Raw genomic sequence first — 17,880 nt, 5'->3', positions numbered from 1 at the left:
CCCCACCTGCTGCCCTCAGCTTTCTGAGAACAGCCTCCTCAAGGCCTGTCCTGAGCAAGGTTCCCGCTGAGCTGCTTTTGCTTCCAAAATGGGAAAACATTAACTCGCTATATACTGTCCCACCAAACAAACCGACACAAATCCCTACAACCCCAATTTCAGTCCCTAGGAGAAGTAATCCATGTAAGGACTCGGCGTCTAAGGGAAGGATGTGGATGCCCTTCTTGGAGAAGGGGACCCCCTGTCCAGGGGTCAGGGTAGCTGGCTGGGGCGGGGGGGGGGTGTTGCTGAGTTGTACTGGGGACCCCAGCCCTGGTGCGGAGAGCGGGACAGAATTCTTGGCTCTCAGGGCCCCCCACCCCCCGGTCCACAGGGAGGAGGAAAGAGAGGAGGAGGAGGAGTTGAAAGCGCTTTGGCCCTTGTGTTCTGTTTTGCTTCTTTTCTGTGTCCCCTGTTCCCCTGTTAGCACATTGTACTTGAATTACCTCAGTTTTTTGTGACCTCATGAGCTTTGTTAACCCCTGTATCTCTTTTTTGGTTGGGGGTTGGAGGAATAGGGAGGATGTTCTTTTCTGTTTCTTGTGTAAATTAAGAGTTGGTTTAACAGACTTCAGCTGGCCTCAACCCTCCCCATCCCAGCTGGAAGGAGCTGTACAGAAGGAGTCCAGTACTCAGGATCTGAACGTGAGAGCCAGGGGTCAGCAGAAGGTGGGTGGAGGGGAGGGTGTGACGGGTGCACACGGGAGTCACTGTTGGTTCTGCCCAGGGCCCAAGTCCTCTGCGCCCAGCCAGGGTTCAGCCTAAAACATCCAGGAGCACATCCCACCTTTCTTATAATTTGCTGGGTGACTAGAGTCTAGGGGCCCGTATTATTGTATTATTCAGCTCCTGGCGACCCTGTGGGTCCACCTCCCTGTGCTTGATCTTTGCCAAAATTGGTCTCTCTTCAGGGCTGGGTGGGGATGAGCCTGGCTTTGTTTTGTTGTGTGAGAGTAGGGGTGTTGTTTTTCTACAAGCTACCTCTTACGTTCCTCCATTCTTTTGTTCCCTTCATGCCTCCCATTCTGCTGCTCTGCTCCCCCCCTTCTCCCCAGCACCCCCCCCCGAATTTTGGAAAGCACATTTGCAATATTTGTGTTCACTTTGGGATGGGCCCTCTGTTTCATCTCACGCTTTATTTGTAAGAGGGGTGTGTGTGTGTGTGTGTGTGTATGTGTATGTTTTCTTTCCTTTCTCTCTCCGAGAAAGTTGTGGCTGCCATTTTTATCTTGGGTTTTGAAAAGTGGTTTCGGGAAGTGGTTTTGGGGAGAAGGGTCATGAGGGCTCTAAGTAAGTCAGAGGGATGGGTGCTGCTGTGAACACCCCCACCCCGTCCTTTGGTCCCAGCCCTCCTGCCAGCCCCTGCAATCTCGCCCACCAAATCGGAAGGCCTTAAAAATTGTGTGTTGGGGGGGCGGGATATGAACTGGGGGGACTCTGTCACTAGACTGTTGATTGGGGATGATAAGGTAGGGGAGATGCTATTTTGCAATTGTAATAATGACTTAGAGCTTTGGAAAGGAAAAAAAAAGTTGAAATATGTGACTAGAGCAGTTGTCATGTTGATAATGTGAAAAGAAGGAAATCTTCTGGGGGAGGGGCCGTCTGTAAGAAATCAGTATGCACTATGCTTCCTCCCCCAGTCTGGGAAGAAAGGGGACTGCTGGCCCTCAGGGGATCTGTAAATCCCAGAAAACAATATTTTAACAGCAAGCTGTCATTCAACTTTGGTGGGGAAGGGGAAAAAAAATAAAACAATTCCATAGACCTAGCTGACACCTCTCACTGCCCCCCCACCCTTCCTACGCAGCCTGGATCTCCTGCCCTATTCATAAAAGCTGAGAGGGTTGAGCTAATATTTACAAATTGTAATATTTTTGTAATGTTTGTTAGTTCCTTCGTCAGTTCTACAAGACCTTGCCCTTTCCTTTTGTAATGTGAATAGGAAAAAAAAAAGACAAAAAAAATCCACTACCACCACCACCACCACCACCACCACCACCACCACCACCACCACCACCAAAATATCCCTTTGTACGTGTGTGCGCGTGTGTTTTGTGTGTGGTTGTGTGTTCATCACACGGTATTGTTGTAATCTGGTATTGCAGCATTGGATGGTACTAGGTGAGCCCGTGTCTGCCCCCACCATCCCTAGCCAGGAAGTAAGGAAAGAGGGTCAAGGCTGTGCTTGTCTGAAGGAGACAGGGAGGGAGATGCCTCATGCTGGTTTCGCTCTCCCTTCCCCCTCCGAGGAGCCTCGACGTCCCACGGGAAGGCCAGCAGGCCTCTTTCCCAGGTTCCGACTCACAAAGACAAAATCCTTCGGACCTTGCCGAGGCCTTCTTAGCCGGGCCTCCTGGCCAAGGTAAAGGTCAAAAAGTATGTGGAATCTTGAGATGGGTCTGGATAAGGGGGGCTGGGGAGACGAGGGAGGGTGGGGGTGCTGTGTCCCCAGGTGAGAGCTGAGTGTTCTTCCTTCTGCCATCCGGCCCCTTGGCCAGCCGCTGCCTTTCGCCGTGAACTGCTCACTGCCGTACCGCTTGCTACTGCCTTACCCAGCGTAGCGAAGCTTCTCCAGCCTGGAGAGCCCAAGCTGGTTAGTGGTCCCTTTCCAGTGCTCAGCTCCTACAGGCGTGTCCCTTAATGCTTTCGGTGACATTCAGCCGTCATGTCATCTCTTCCCTATTCACTCCTTCATTCATTCAAAGCATTAAAATCCTATTGTATATAGGATAGACAAATATAGAGATATATATATATAGCAAGAGAGAGATATAAAATAGTAAATATCATTGCTGCTTTGGGCTGCTTTGGAGGAGGCCACGGATAGCGGGAAGGTAGATCTGGGGTGCAGGGGTGGGGAGGGAGACTGGGGGCCCCAGTGATCCAGTACAATCCAGGGATGCAATGCGGGCTTGTTTAATCTTCGTGCCTGAACAGTTTCTCTGTGTGTAGAAAACAAAACAAAACTGCTGCATTTTTTCACAAGTGTATGGTACCCTTCTGGATGCCATTGGTCCCACCGGCTGCAGGGGTGTTAAGGCCCCGGAGTGAGAGGGCCATTTGGCTGACCTCCTAGCAGGGGAGTGAGCCGGTGGTGGGGCGGCCTCCGGACTCTGTCCAGGAGAGGGCTGGGGGGTGAGGGGGTGGGAGGAGAGGTGTAGACAGTTCCCTGCAAAAAGCCCCCCAAGGGTGAAAGATGGGGGCACCAGACATCAGCAAAGCAGAAGAAAATCCGACTCTGCTCATTTTCCCGAGGCCTGTGTTCTATCCTTTTCTACCCCCATCTGGTTTCCTCCTTCCTGGAGCTTCCTGGCGGCACTTACCTGAATATTTCAGCAGGAGGGGAGAAAGCCAGACCGACCCAGCTCAGGGGTGCTGATGGGTGGAGGAAAAGGCAGGGCGGGCCGGGAGAGGGGTGCAAGACAGACCAGGGAGGTTGGGTCAGGGGAGAAGGGTGGGGAGAGAGGGGCGGGGGGGTCCCCGCAGACCCGCGAGCTGGCCGCCCTGCCTCCCTGGGTCCTCGGCGTCCCACTTTGCAGACAGGGTACCAGCCTCCTGGTGTGTGTCCTAGCATTCGTTCACAGTAGTGTGTTATGCATGATCTTCGTGAGGTGAAGAAGCCGTGGTGGTGCGCCATGATATCCGACCCGTATATATAAAGATAAATATATATATATATATGTATGTAAATTATAGCACTGAGGGCTCTACTGCCCTGCTGGACCAAGCAAAACTAAGCCTTTTGGTTTGGGTGTTATGTTCTGTTATTTGTTTGTTTTTGTGGCTTGTCTTATGTGGTGACAGCACAAGTGCCAGTCCGATTGCTCTGTATTACGGAATAGTGTTTTTAATTAATGGATGTTCTAGTTCATGTCTACCTCAGCACCTCCTCTTAGCCTAATTTTAGGAGGCTGCCCAATTTCGTTTCTTCGATTTTACCCGGTTACTTTTTTGTACAAATCTCTCTCTTCCCCCACCCCGCCCCCCTGCCCCGCCCCCTGCCCCGCCCCTCTCCCCACCCAGACTCCCTGCCCAGCCCCCATCCTGCCCACCCCCGGTCTCGCTTGCCAGCCCTACCTGTTCTCGTCCCTTGATGCCGTTTCCCCACCCCACGTTGTGCGGTCCTGGTCGCAGCTTTTCCGCATCTGCCTTCGTTTCGTGTAGATTGATGCGTTTCTTTGTAATTTCAGTGTTTCTGACAAGATTTAAAAAGGAAAAAAAAAAGGAAAAAAAAATGAATTTACTGCTGCAGGTTTTTTTCTCTCTCCATGTGTCACTAAGTGAAGTTTGTGCCTTCTATAGCAAAGAGAATATTTTTTACATCCTACTAACAGTAGATTTTTTTGTAGTGAACATTTTTTGTATTTTTATTTATAAGTCTCATAAGAAAAATAGCAATGTTCAGTTGTATACCTTGAATCTGCAGTTAGAAGAGAATAAAGTTAATTCAGTTGTCTCTGGCTTGAAGTGTCCCCTTTTTTAAAAAAACAAAACAAAACTGCTTTGTCTTTTCTGCCTTTTCTTGGGTGGTTAACGCTAGAGGAACTGAGATTTCTGGCTGGGGATGAGGGAAGAAGCAGCTCTGGGGTAGTTCTGTGGCCCTTTCTGCCATATTTATGAGGCACATACGTGCTCCACGACATCTTTTTCTAAAGTTTTTTAGTTTAAAAATAGCGTTCTGTGCACTGTGATTTGGTCCTTGGAACAAGGTCTGAAGCCAGCAGTGGTCCGTTTACTTCTTCGGGTTCCCGCAGCGGCTCATACCAGTTCTTGCTATGAGCCCTGGGAAGGCAGCAGGAACAGGACAGACAAGCCCCTGCCCTCAGGGGGCTGAGGAACTCGCTGGAACTCTCAGGCTAGAACCTGGCTTGGGATCACGCAGCTGGTGAGTGGCCCAGCCTGAACCTGCATCCGGGTCTTCTGACGGCAAATCGGGTTTGCTTGTCCCAGGACGCCAGACGCAGCGCCCTCTCCCTTATAGAAACTGTCGATTCTTCCCGAAGTTTCTCCACCAGAAGCTGCCACCCAGTGTAAGGTCTGTGGGTCTGTGGCCGTCAGGCCCAGTGGAGAAAAGCGATGGGAACAGGAGGGAACAGGTGGGAGGAGGGGGGTACAAACCCAACATCACCGTTAGCAGAAAAAAGCCTGTCTCCCTGCTTCCTCTCCCAGTCCCTGGGCCAAGGCTTCTTCTCTGGGCCTTCCTTCCTTCCTCTCCCTGGGGATGGCAGCGTCGCCCTGGTTATCTAGACCTGCAAGACCAATTCCACCGAATTCTAGATGCTCTGGCCCCGCACCTGGGCCTGAGGCTGTCCTGCCTGTCCAGCCAGCTCCAGCCGAAATAACCCGGCCCCTCCCCCAGGCCCAGGGCCCCGGCTTTAACTGCTGTTGCGGCCTCTGCAGAGCCCAGTGCCAAGCCCCAAGGGCTGCCGGACCTCCGGCGTTAGCGGCTCTCCCAGCATCCTGCCCGGAAGGCCTGGCTCGGCCTAACCTGCCTGCTCAGGTGTGGACGTGGAGTGGAAGCCCGGCCTTTCAGCGGCGGGGGCAGGCCTGAGGTCTGCGTGACTCCGGGGGTTGTCAGTGGAGAACCCCCTAGAGCCTCGGTTCCCTGCCCCCACCGGGCGACCTTCCCAGGAGGAGGAGGGGGCCCGGTGGTGCCTGCTCGACCCCCTTGCACGTTGGCTCCTCTACTTTCTTCTCTCCTTTTCTCTGTGTTCTGCCCTTTTCTTCCATCCCCCCCAATCTCTCTTTATTCCTCCAATCTTGTCTTTTCTCATTATTTTTCTGGAGGTTCCTCCTGGCCTTTGTGTCTCTGTGCCACTTTCTTTTTCCCCTCCCCATATTGCTTCTTTTGGAAAACCATCCTTTGCCAAAAATATATTTGGTTTGGTTTTGAGTCTCTGCCCCCGTTCTCAGTGTGCATCCCTTTTTTCTCCGGGTCCCTGCTCTGAGGTCCCCCGGGCCTCGGCCCCTCCCCCACACCCCTCCCCCTCGGGCCTCAGCTTTCTCTTGACAGATGGGAGGGCAGTGAGCACTCCCTCTTTAAAACAACATTTAATCGCCGTTTTCTGTTCTTGGACATCAAAGCTGGGGCTTAGGCGCTGCGCTGGGGTCGCTGTGGTGTGGGCTCTGGGGGAGAGGAGGTGAGTGAATAGGGCTGGGCTGAATGGGCTTTGTGTGGCCGCTGGGGTCTGCCTGCTTTACATGCTCTTTGACCCAGATATGATCTCATGGAGAGAAAGGGGCCCTGGCCGGGCCAGCCTGAGAACGTTCTGGGGTGGACTCAGTCCCCACCCTCCCGCCCCTGACAGCCCCGGCCCCTCTGCCCTCTGCCCCAGCCTACAGGACTGGGGGCCTTCCACGGGGCGGGGGGGGGGGTGCTCTGCTGGGGTCAGAAGAGGGGCCAGGCCGCCAAGGGAGGGGCTCCCTCCAGGCCCAAAGTGTTTCTCCTGTGGTGAGCTGCGAGCCCCCGACACACGCACAGTGGCCCTTCTTGGCGGAGGCTGCTGGGCTCAGGTGGGCATTCGGGTCACATCGTCCCCGCCTTAACACCCATCTTCCCAGCCGCACTGGAGGGCTGCCCTCCTGCCAACAGTGGGACGGCCGGGGCCAGGAGCCAGCGGAGACTTGCTAGAGATTCAAGCAAGTTGTGGTGGGTGAGAAGAGGCAGATGGCGAGCAAGGTCCGAGGCCAGGCCGTCTGTGTCCAGCTTAGCATCCCCAGGCCTCCCCACCTGCCTGCCTGGGGAGCCCCTCGCTCCTCCCACCAGGACAGGGAGGGGGCAGAGGAGGTCTGACCCCAGGTGCTCCGCCTCCCTCCGTCCCACCCTCTGCTTTGCTGCAGCCAGAGGGATTTTCCAGATATGCAGATAGCATCATGTCACCCCATCGATGAGAGTGCCCAGTGGGGACTCTTAGGATGGAATTCAAGCTCCTTAACAAGGCTTACGGTGCCTTCAGGGGATCGAGCCCCTGGGCTCGCCACCCCAGCCCCGTCTTGGGACCACTCCTACAGTCTGTGGCTGCCCCCTACTCTGTGTTCCAGACAACTGGACTATGGGGTGGGGGGTGTTCCTGGAAGACACTGGGCCCCACCCCCTGGTGGGCCTTTGCACATGCTGTATCCTCTTCTGGGAACTGTGCGCACACGCGCGCACTGTCCTTCAGTCTGGCTGTCTCACCATCTCATTTTCAGGTCTCGCTGGAACCTCACCTCTTGCAGGAAACCTTCCCAGGCCACTGCCACAGAATAGGGTGCCGCCCTGTGCACAGCCTCCACGGGACGGTTGTGGGTCCCGCACTGCCATCACCGCCTTTCTTCACTCTCACCGTCAAGCCAACGTTAAGTTCCTCGGAGGCTGGAATTGTGCATTGTGTATCTTCATATTTGCAGAGCCTCGCGCTGGCTGGCACACGCTGGGAACCCAATAAATCTTTGTGGAGTAAACGGATGGAAGGCACCTGCCTTCTCTTCTCTGGGGCTGAGGTTGTGGGCGCCAGGGCCGGGCAGAATCGCAGTAGGTGCACAGCACCTGCCCACCTGGGCACCTCCACGTGCGTGCCCGCCATGGGCTTCGAGGCGCCTCCTGCTTCCTGTCGCAGGTGCCCGTCCGTTCCTGGAGACCCCTCAACCGTGACTCCCAGGGGAGTGCAAAGGGAGGTGCAGGAGCCCAGGACACCTCGCTGAGAACTCACCGAGCATTGTCGGGGTGTGCGCGTGTAGACACCAGCTCCGCGGCCAAGACGGGGACCGACCACCCCCCACCTCTTTGTGCAGTGCTGGGTCCAGCCCCACTCTCCGCACTCAGCCCCTGCCCCCTGGGGGCTGGCTGCAGGGCGGGCTCCTCTCCGGGCTGCATTTTCTCCTCTCCAGGGGGTGCCTCAGTGAAAGTGAACTCACTCATTTAAACCCTGACGCTGCAGGCCTGCCGCCCCCTGCAGCGCTAATTACCCTGTAGTTCTAAACTGATTGCTGTACACTAAGCTTAAGCCCTCCTTTATTTATTTACTGACTACATTAATAGCAAAGCCGCTGCTTTCAGCCGCTCCCCACTGTACGCCGGCTGGCTGCACCCCGTTCCTCTGCGTCCCCTCCGGGAGGCGGGGTGCAGAGGTGCAGCCTGGCATGGAGCCCCCAGGTCTGCCACCGTCATGGAGTCCCCGGGGCCGGACAGCAGTGAGAACAATGGCCTTTGTCCATACAGACTCCCAGGCCCAAGGGAGGGGGCTCTGTCTCTGGTTCTGGCTCTAACGTAGAGAGGAGAGCACGCAACACAGCCCAGCTCAGCTCCCCCCGCCGCCAGGGGATCTCCGTTCCTAGGACACTCTGGAGCTTGCCTTGGGCTCACACCTCCCATGAGGTGCTGAGCACTGGCTGCGTTTAGCAGGTGGGTAAACTGAGGCTGTGGCTCTATAGCTCTCGGTGGTGACGGTAGGGCTTGAAGCCAAGTCTGCTCACTCCATGAGCCTCGCCCTTATCCCTCCGGCAAGCTGCCTGTCCCGATGTCCTCCCCCTCCTGGCTCCAGCCACCCTGGTCTGACAAGATCCCTTTACTCTTAGGTCCTCACAGCTTCCACGCCTGGCCATGAGGAAAGAAGCCTGTGGAATGCACACCTCTATCTCCCAGCCTTTTCTGCCTCATTCACGTGCTTGCCCAGAATTTGCTGGAAACATGGGCCCTAGAGCCTTTCCCAGGGCAGACCTTAACCACACCCCCAGCTCCTTCCAGGACTCACACTGGGCAAGTCTGGGGCGTACCGCCAGCTGCGGGTTTCCACGGGGTAGGGTCTGCCTGTTCCCCCATTCCGGGGCCAGCAGAGCTGGCTAGCATCGCTTGCTTCTCTGAGTGCCCTCAGGTCCCGTGCGGCAGATTTGGGCTCTGGCCTCGGGGCACGGCAGCGTTCTGAGGACCAGATGGGCACCATCAGGGTGCAGCTTATGGACCCATGGAATCAAGCACTCAGGCTTGACTTTGGTTTGAAATAGCAGGGTGAGTGTTGTGGGGACACCCCTCTAAGGAAGTGGGGGTCCAGCAGAAAGAACATGGAGCTCAGAGTCAAGAGGACCTGCATCGGAGGCCGGCTCTGCCACTCACTGTTTGACCTTGGCTGCAATGCAGAACCGCTCCAAGGTCCCTTCTATCGACTGTAGAATGGGGTACAGTAATATCTGCTTCTTTTACCCTCGGGAAAATCATCAGCAGGAGGAAGTTGCATGATTCAGCTTTCTAAAACTCCTGTGCTGTAAAAATGGAAATTATAAATGGGGGCAGGTTCAAGGCTGGTATGGGAGGGGAGCCGATGGCCCAGACATTCATTCCAGGGCAGGAGCCCCCATAGCCCGGCCTCAGGAGCCCCGGGCGTCTGCCGCAGAGTCCTGGGCCGGCATTGCTGGGACTCTATCGCCACCCAGTGGGCACAGGCTGCAGGCGCTTCTTGCTTGGGCGGGTCTGCAAAGGGACTGAGAAGAGTCCCGTTGTAAGCTGTTTGGGCTCCTTTGGGTGTCGGGCGATACCAGGTTGGGCCGGATAGAGGATGTGGTCCAGGGTCACATCAGAGAAAGAACAGCTTTAACTACTTGGGAGGAAGTTCAGATGGACTTTCCAGAAGGTGTCCTGAGTCAATATTTCGAAGCTGACCCATTTTTTCTCCTACTTTTGCCCCCACTGACCGATGGATCATACCCAATCCAACTCTTTTCATTCCTAAGAGGCTGGATTGAAAGATGCTGTCAGCCAGTCCAAACCCAAGGCATCCATGGGACCTCATCTTACACGGGGGGAGGCCGGCCTCGTTGGAATCCAGCTCTTCAAAACCTTCACTCCTAGTGGCACGATTTTCTGAGTGCCCAGGTCTGGCTCACGGAGGGCCTGAGAGGGGACAGCAAGAGGCTGCCTCTTGGCACCTCCGGCCATCTTGAATGAATGCAACTAAATGGTTTGGAAGACCCCTCCTGACACTGGACTTCTGACCCCGACTCCTCAATGCAAAGGATACGTCGGGCTTCTTAACACCTGTTAGCACTTGAAAAAGCAACAGTTCACTCCGAGTTTCTCCCTCTGCCGAGCCGCTGCGGTCTTCAGCTTAAGTGGGCTTCTAGCGACACCGCGTGGTGGCGACGGGGAAATGCATGCGTGAAGGTTAGTCTGAGGAAGGGGAGGGTTTTCCCTAATAAATCCCGGTCTGGGAAGGGAGGGAGTCACAAAGTGGCAGGAGTGGGTAGGGAGTGTGTGTGCGGAGGAGGGAGGCTGGACCTCACCGGTTTGACTTGATTAATATTCACCTTATTCTCCGAAATCTCTTGCCGATTAGCATTCCCTCCGAAGACCCTCCCCCAAGCTGCTGTACTTGACCTTTCCCTTAATTCCCCACAGCACAGCTGAGATCAGGCTGGAATATGTAAATTAGACTTCTCTGAAGTCTCAAGGACAACAGAAGAAAATAAGCACCAAGAACAACACAACATTAGCTCAGCTGCTGCCGGCTCACCTTCCGGAGACGGGGCAGTCGTTAATCCCTGCCACCCCCCCCCCCAAGACCAACGAGGACAGACCCCAAGCTACTGAGCGCCGAGTCCTCCTGTCCGAGGTTAGCTCCTCCCCTGGGGCTCTGGGGGGGTCCTCCTCTCCGTCCTCCCCTGGGGCTCTGGGGGGTCCTCCTCTCCGTCCTCCCCTGGGGCTCTGGGGGTCCTCCTCTCCGTCCTCCCCCGGGGCTCTGCTCCTTCTTTCCCCTTCTCTCTGCAGCCTCCGTTTCTCCCTCTCAACCAGATCATTCCCGACAGCGTACACACACCTCCCAGCTTAGCCAGCCTTTCCCTGATCCCACTGTCCCCTTTGGTTGCCATCCAAACCCACCTCCTTCAAACAGCAGAATTCTAGAGAGAGCTGCGATTAGACACTCTTCTTTATTTTGCTTACAGTTTTTGATCTGAGTTTTATCTGTTACTCCACTGAAACTGTCTTGTCAAGCTCACCAGTGGCCCCGTCTTCCAAAATGCAATGGCTCCTTGGCTGTCATCTCTCAGTACCGTTCTACCTCACTGGTTCCTTTTGGAAACACTTACTCTCCTGGTTTCTCCGCTACCCCACCGGCGGCTGCTTGTCTGTCTCCCTAGCTCCCTCCTTTGGAGGAGGAACTCTGGAACTCTGGTTATTCTATTCGGTATCTCTGAAGGTGTCTGTGAGCCTCTTACCTTGTCTGTCTACTTCTGCTGATTTTGGGGCAGGCTAACAACTCCCCAGTTTTAATCTCCATTCTTGAGTTTTCCACTGCCTCTCCTCGAGGCCCTGTCCTTATCTTCATCTATCCAGAAGGAGGGGAGAGAGAGTTTGAAGGGGGCTGACCTGCTTTGGAAAAAGCTTTGGCTCAAAAATATATAACTTTCTGTATCTCTCCTGCTTTTGCCTGCGCCCCCACCCCCAACTGTACTCAATCACGGCTACACCCAACCGCACAGGAGGCGGGAAGATGTAGTCCAGCTTTGTTCGGAGGACAGAGAGGTTGATTTTTGGTGAAGAGCTAGCACTTTCTGCCACAGTCGGCCCTTCTAGTCACCAAATATCCGTGTAGACTCTCCTTCCCACCCAGCGAACACGAGGAATAACCGAAAACCGCATCCCATCGTTGGCACCTGTTTCGAAATTCAGGACCCCCGTGTGATGTGCAGACCTCACCGTCAGCTCTGTGCACCAAAAGCCGGTTATCTGTATCAGTTTATGGCTGAAATCAATGGCAGTAGCCCATCCTATGAAATGTCTGGAAGTTTCGTGAGCTCCTTTCTGCGCTCCTCAGCTTTCTCTCCTTCCTCGGCAGAAATTAGGACTATTTCCCCAGCAGTTCGGTGTGGCCAGGTGACAGAGGCCCGCCGATCACGTACCGATAGGAGTCATTTGCACGGCTGTTGGACGGAGGCTTTAAAGGGGCAGGACGCCCCTGTGTTAGATCCCCGAGGCTGTCATGAGAAACCACCGCAAGCTGGTGGCTTCAACCAACAGAAATTTACCCTCTCACAGTTGGGGAAGCCAGAAACCTTTCCTCCGGGGAAAAAAAATTCTCTGGAGACTCTAGGGGAGAATTTTTCCTTGTCTTTTCCAGCTCTTGGTGGCTCCTGTGCTCCCTGGCTTATCGCGCCCCGCCCCCGCCTCTGTCTTCACATCGTCTTCTTTCCCGTGGGTCTCTGGGTTGTTGACTGTCTTTTTTTTTTTTTTTTTTTAAGGATTTTATTTATTTATTTGACAGAGAGAGATCACAAGTAGGCAGAGAGGCAGGCAGAGAGAGAGAGAGAGGGAAGCAGGCTCCCTGCTGAGCAGAGAGCCCGATGTGGGACTCGATCCCAGGACCCTGAGATCATGACCTGAGCCAAAGGCAGCGGCTTAACCCACTGAGCCACCCAGGCGCCCTGTTGACTGTCTCTTTTAAGGACACACTCAGCGGATAAGGGCCCACCCTTATCCAGTATGGTCTCATCTCTTCTCAATCCTCACCTCCATCCCACCTGCAAAGACCCCACTTCCAAGTAAGGTCATATTCTGGGGTTAGTGTGGAGGAGGGTTTGGGGGAAACACTGTCCAGTCCACCTCGGCCCCCTTCATATACAAAAATCCCCTTGGGCGGTGGGAAGAACAGAGCACACGCAGGTCCCTGGTGTAGAGCAAGGGAGAACTAGGGCGCCGGGATCTGTGACGATCCCCTGCCCCTGGCAGTGGATCGAGTTCTTTAGTTAGACCTTGGATCTCCTGTCTTGGAAAAATAACCCAGTCCACTGTTCTCTGAAGCCTTGGGGGAATCATTCCTTGGCGCTTGTCTTCCCTGGCCCCAACTGAAGTGCGTCCTTGAATCAGGGCCTCCCTTAGGACTGCATTTTTTCACCACTACCCTGATTCCCACTTATAAGAATTTGGGGGACTACGTGTGGTTTTAAGCTCCCACAGTCCAAGGCTTTGTTAGGCTGGGTTCAAGGATTTTTGGCAATTCCGTTTCTTTAGAAACAGCCTTCGGGGGCACCTGGGTGGCTCAGTGGGTTAAGCCTCTGCCTTCGGCTCAGGTCGTGATCTCAGGGTCCTGGGATCGAGCCCCACATCGGGCTCTCTGCTCAGCAGGGAGCCTGCTTCCCTTCTCTCTCTGCCTGTCTCTCTGCCTGCTTATGATCTCTCTCTCTCTCTCTCTCTGTCAGTAAATAAATCTTTAAAAAAAAAAAAAAACAGCCTTCGGACCTACGCTTCCCATCCATTCCGCAGGCTAGTACCCACGCGTAATGTTCTTTCCTAGACATGGTTGTCAAACATGCTTTTGTTATTACTATTCTTCTTATTAAATTTTCCCTCCCTCCAATCCGAGCTCCTTCGCCAGCTTCCCACTGGCTACCTTGGGGCCATCCGAAAGAGTCAGCTTGGGTGGGAGAGGCAACACTCTTAATTTGATGTTTGCCACAGAACCAAATCCCTTTGTAAGAGGATTTTAAATAATGAGCTTTCATTGCTTGAAGCGCTGCCCAGGTTTCTTTCCTGTAATTGAGGCCACGGAAGCAGTCCGCTTCCTTATATCCAAGCAAACACACACACCTCTGGCTTCCTCCCCCCATTTTCCTTCATTTCTTCTTGGAAACGTGTCATTTTTCACCCTGAACTCATCCCTCGATAATAATATCTTGCTACAAGCCTGGAGAACAACCTTCCTAGGCTGACATTCTGCTTCTTTCCCCGCGGTTTCTTGGAGCTCCAGGCTTGGGATCCACTCGGTCTACCTTCCAACGCAGGCAAGGATTTTCCTAAATGTATCATTCCCGCCCCCCAGGGGGCCTCATCTTGTCTAGCCAAGCTGTCCTTGTTGCAGGTGAAGGGCCTCGATTATCTGACCTCGTCTACTCCCATCCGTCTGCCTCGCTGCCTCCCGCCTGCCCCCTAGACATGGCAGGACTTTGTAGATGCTGTTCCCTCTGCCGAAAGCCCTCTGTTCCCTCGATCGTTGCCTGGATGCCTCCTTCTTGAGTAACTCAGGTCTCAACTCGAACATCACCTCTTACTGGGGTCCTCTCTGACCATTCTATCTAAAGGTGGTTTCTTCGGGGCACCTGGGTGGCTCATTTGGTTAAGCATCCAACGATTGATTTTGTCTCAGGTCATGATCTCAGAGTCGTGAGATCGAACCCACGCCGGGGTCTGCACCCTGCGAGGAGTCTGCTTGAGATTCTCTTTCTCTCTGCTCCTCCCTCTGCTATTGCACACATATACTCTCTCTCTCTAAAATAAATAAATCTCTTAAGAGTTGAATGAAAGCCATTTTCTCATTGCATTTAGCACCATCTGACATTCTCTTCTTTATCTGTTTACTTGTCACGGTCCACGTCTGTTTTCCCTTATGGAGAGCCTCCGCGAGAGCTGGGGTCCCACTGGTCTCCTTCACTGGGACCCTGACCTGCCATGCTATTATGATAAGAACAAATGACACTACTTACATAACACATGTGCCGGACACACCATTTTAGTTCCCTGTTGAAAACTGGTTTTACCAAAAGTTTCCAAGATACACAAAAGTAGGATAATGTGATGATCTCCTCCTAAAACCTGTCACCTGGGTCCAGCATTCTCAAGATGTTACCATGTTCACTTCGTCTAGCCTCCTTGCTTTCCTTCCTTCTTTTTCTTGAGAAACAAAAACCCTGGGAGGACCAAGATGGTAGAGGAGTAGGAGACCTAAATTTTGTCTGGTCCCAGGAATTCGGCTAGATAGTTATCTTTCATTTTTCTTTTCTTTGTTTCTATGGAAATATTTTAAAGAAAACCCCAGGCATAATATCACTCTCTCCCTGCTACATACGTCAACATATGCATTTTTTAACTGAATGTTTCCATGTTGTTTCAGTGACATTCATGCACCTTCAAAGGTTAGCAATGGGTCCTCATTTTATCGCTTAGTCCGTGTTCAGATTTTCCTGACTGCCTCAAAACTCATTCTGTGGAGTTGATCTCTTTGGATTAGGAGCCAAACTAGGACCGTGTTCTACATCTCTCAGATCTCCCCTCTCCGACCATGCTGTTGACTTGTTGAGAAAAGTGGTGACTACAGTTGACCAACAACCTGGGTTTGAACGGCACAGGTGCACCTGTAGTGATTTTTTCCCCCATAATTGCAGTCCAGCCCTGTGAATGTATTTCCTCCTTATGATTTTTTTTCTCCAGCAGACTTTATTGTGAGAACACAGTATATTATGCACATAACATACAAAATATGTGTTAACCGACAGTTTGTGTTATCGGTGAGGCGTCTGTCAACAGTAAGCTATCAGTCAAGTTTTGGGGGAGTCCAAAGTTCTGTGCAGACGTTCAAGTACACAGGGGCAGCATCCCCTAACCCCTCCGTTGTTTAAGGGTCAACTGTATTATTAACTATTGAGTTTAAAGATGACGAAGGCCCAAAATGGGGCTCGATAGTGGGAGTGAAGAAGACAAAATGGTCTGAGGAGGTGTTGCAGAGGAATCTTCTGGTCAACCCTGCCTTCCGTGCATGCGGTGGTGACACCACTACCTTCTCTGAGGCATCAGGAGTTACAAGACCACCGATGGCCTTGCTCCCTCTTACAGGGTCTCTGGTGTGACAGCTGACAGAAACCCTCAGATTAGCTAATTGTATCTCTTGCTTTAGTTACTTGCTCAGCCTCTCCCAGCTGGGCAGAAGTCTTACACTTCTTCACAAAATTCCCTCTTTATCTTGCTTCTTCTGAAGCTTGTTAGGAGAGTGTGCCCATACACAATGCTGCCCATGGTTCCCAGACCACCTGGGCACCAAAACTCATGGGGTTTTGTTCTGCTTCTTTATTAATTTTTTTTTTTATAAAGTAGGCTCCATGCTCAACGTGGGGCTTGAACTCATGACCCTGACATCCAGAGTCACAAGTCCTACTGCCTGAGTCAGCCAGGAACCCCTGTTCTGCTTCTGTAAAAACTACACGCAAATAGCTGTTTCTCTACCCCCAGACCTTTTGAATCAGAACTCGTGGTCATGTTCCCTGGGAATCTGTCATTTTAGACCACTTTCCAGATGACCAGGATGTAGCTGATTCACAGACTTGCATCAAAAACCTTGCAGAATACACTGAAGGTGTGAGTCCTGAGATAAAGTGTGTAAAGGATTTCTGCCAGGAGAGTTACCATTCCTTTGGAGTCAGTCACCCCCCACCTGTTTTGTTTGTGCGTACTTTTCATTACAGTTTTGTACGTATATCCCAATATTTGTTTATGCCATATACACACACACACACACACACACACACACACACACACACACACATTACTGTACTACCATATTAGGTATAAAGCATACTAAAATAGAACACTTTTAAAGATTTAACAAGTAAACAAAACTAGAACTTCTCATATTTACTTCTTGCAGCCTGATGTTTTTTTTTGGACTCTCAACCATGGGCAATGGGTCTGGAATATTCTCAGCCAATTGTCCTTTGCCTGAGGCTACCCCAGGAAGTCCAGTATGAAGAGCTTCCAGCTCTCACAAAAAAAAACACCTTAGTCCTGTATAATTTTTATCATAACCTCAGATCTTCCTTGGAGAAAGATTTATCTGGTTCACCTGGCCTGAATTTTTTCTTTACAATGTGACCAGGGGAACTTTCCCAAATTAGTTGCTGAACAGGAAAGCAAGTAGATCCATCAGCAGTCTATGTTGGGTTGGGTCCCAGCTCCTCATTCTTACTGTGGCCCTTGTGGATCCCTGGAGCTCAGGACACAAAAATTCCTTAAGGTTGCTGAGGGGGAAAAGGTGATTGAGGGCCCAGAAGGCAAACTGAGGTAAGGAAGCCTAGAACTGGCCATTTCTAAGGCTCTTTATGTCTTCTCATAGATCTGAGCTTCTATCAGCTGTCATTTTCTTTTAGCCAGAAAAGCTTCCTTTAGTATTTCTTAGTGTGGGTTCAGTGGTAACAAATTCTCTCAGCTTTCCTTGATCTGAAATGTCTTTACTTCACCCTCATTTTTGAAGAGTATCTTTGCTGGGTATGGAAATCTGGGTTGACAGTTACTTTGTTTGTTTAGAGATTTAAGGATGTCATCCCTTCTCTTGGCTCCACTATTTCTGATGAGAACTCAGCCATTATTTGTGACATTGTTCTCCTTGACAGAATATGTCATTTTTCTCTAGATGATTTCACGGTTTTCAGAAGTTGAACTATATGACGTGCCTAGTTGTGACTTTCTTTCCTTAGAAGCTTCTTAGCTTGTTGGATCTGTAGGTGCATATGTTTTACAAAATTTGGTCAAGCTGTAACTATTTTTACTTCGTATATCTTCTTCTACTCCAATTCTCCTCCACCTTTTCTTCAGGGATTCTAATTAGCTATATGCTAGACAGCTTTATATTTTCCCACAAATTTCCAAGGCTCTGTTCATTTAATTTTAATCTTTGTTCTCTCTTTCCTTCAGACTGGATCATTTTATGTCTCCGTCTTCTAGCTTATGGGCTCTGACTTCTGCCTTCTCCAATCTGCTGTTAAAGCCACCAGTGAATTCCTCACCTCAGACATTGTATTTTCAGTCTGGAATTTCTTTACAAAATGTTCGTTTCTCTGTGAAGATTGCCATTTGTTGTTCATTAAGACCATATTTTTTCTTTAACTCCTTGAACACATTCATTATAACTGCCTTAAAGTCCTGGTCTGTTAGTTTCATCATGTAGGTCATCTCAGAGTCTGTTTCCATGGATACCTTTTATTTTTATGGGTAACATTTTCCTAGTTCTTGGAATATCTAGGAAGTTTTTATTGTAGGCTAGATATTGTGGGTGATCTATTGGAAAAGAGTCTGGATTATGTTGTTTGCCTTTAGAGAGTGTTGTG

This window comes from Martes martes (assembly GCF_963455335.1).
Source record: "Martes martes genome assembly, chromosome: 10".
Lineage (NCBI taxonomy): Eukaryota > Metazoa > Chordata > Mammalia > Carnivora > Mustelidae > Martes > Martes martes.
This window is presented reverse-complemented; position numbering follows the sequence as displayed.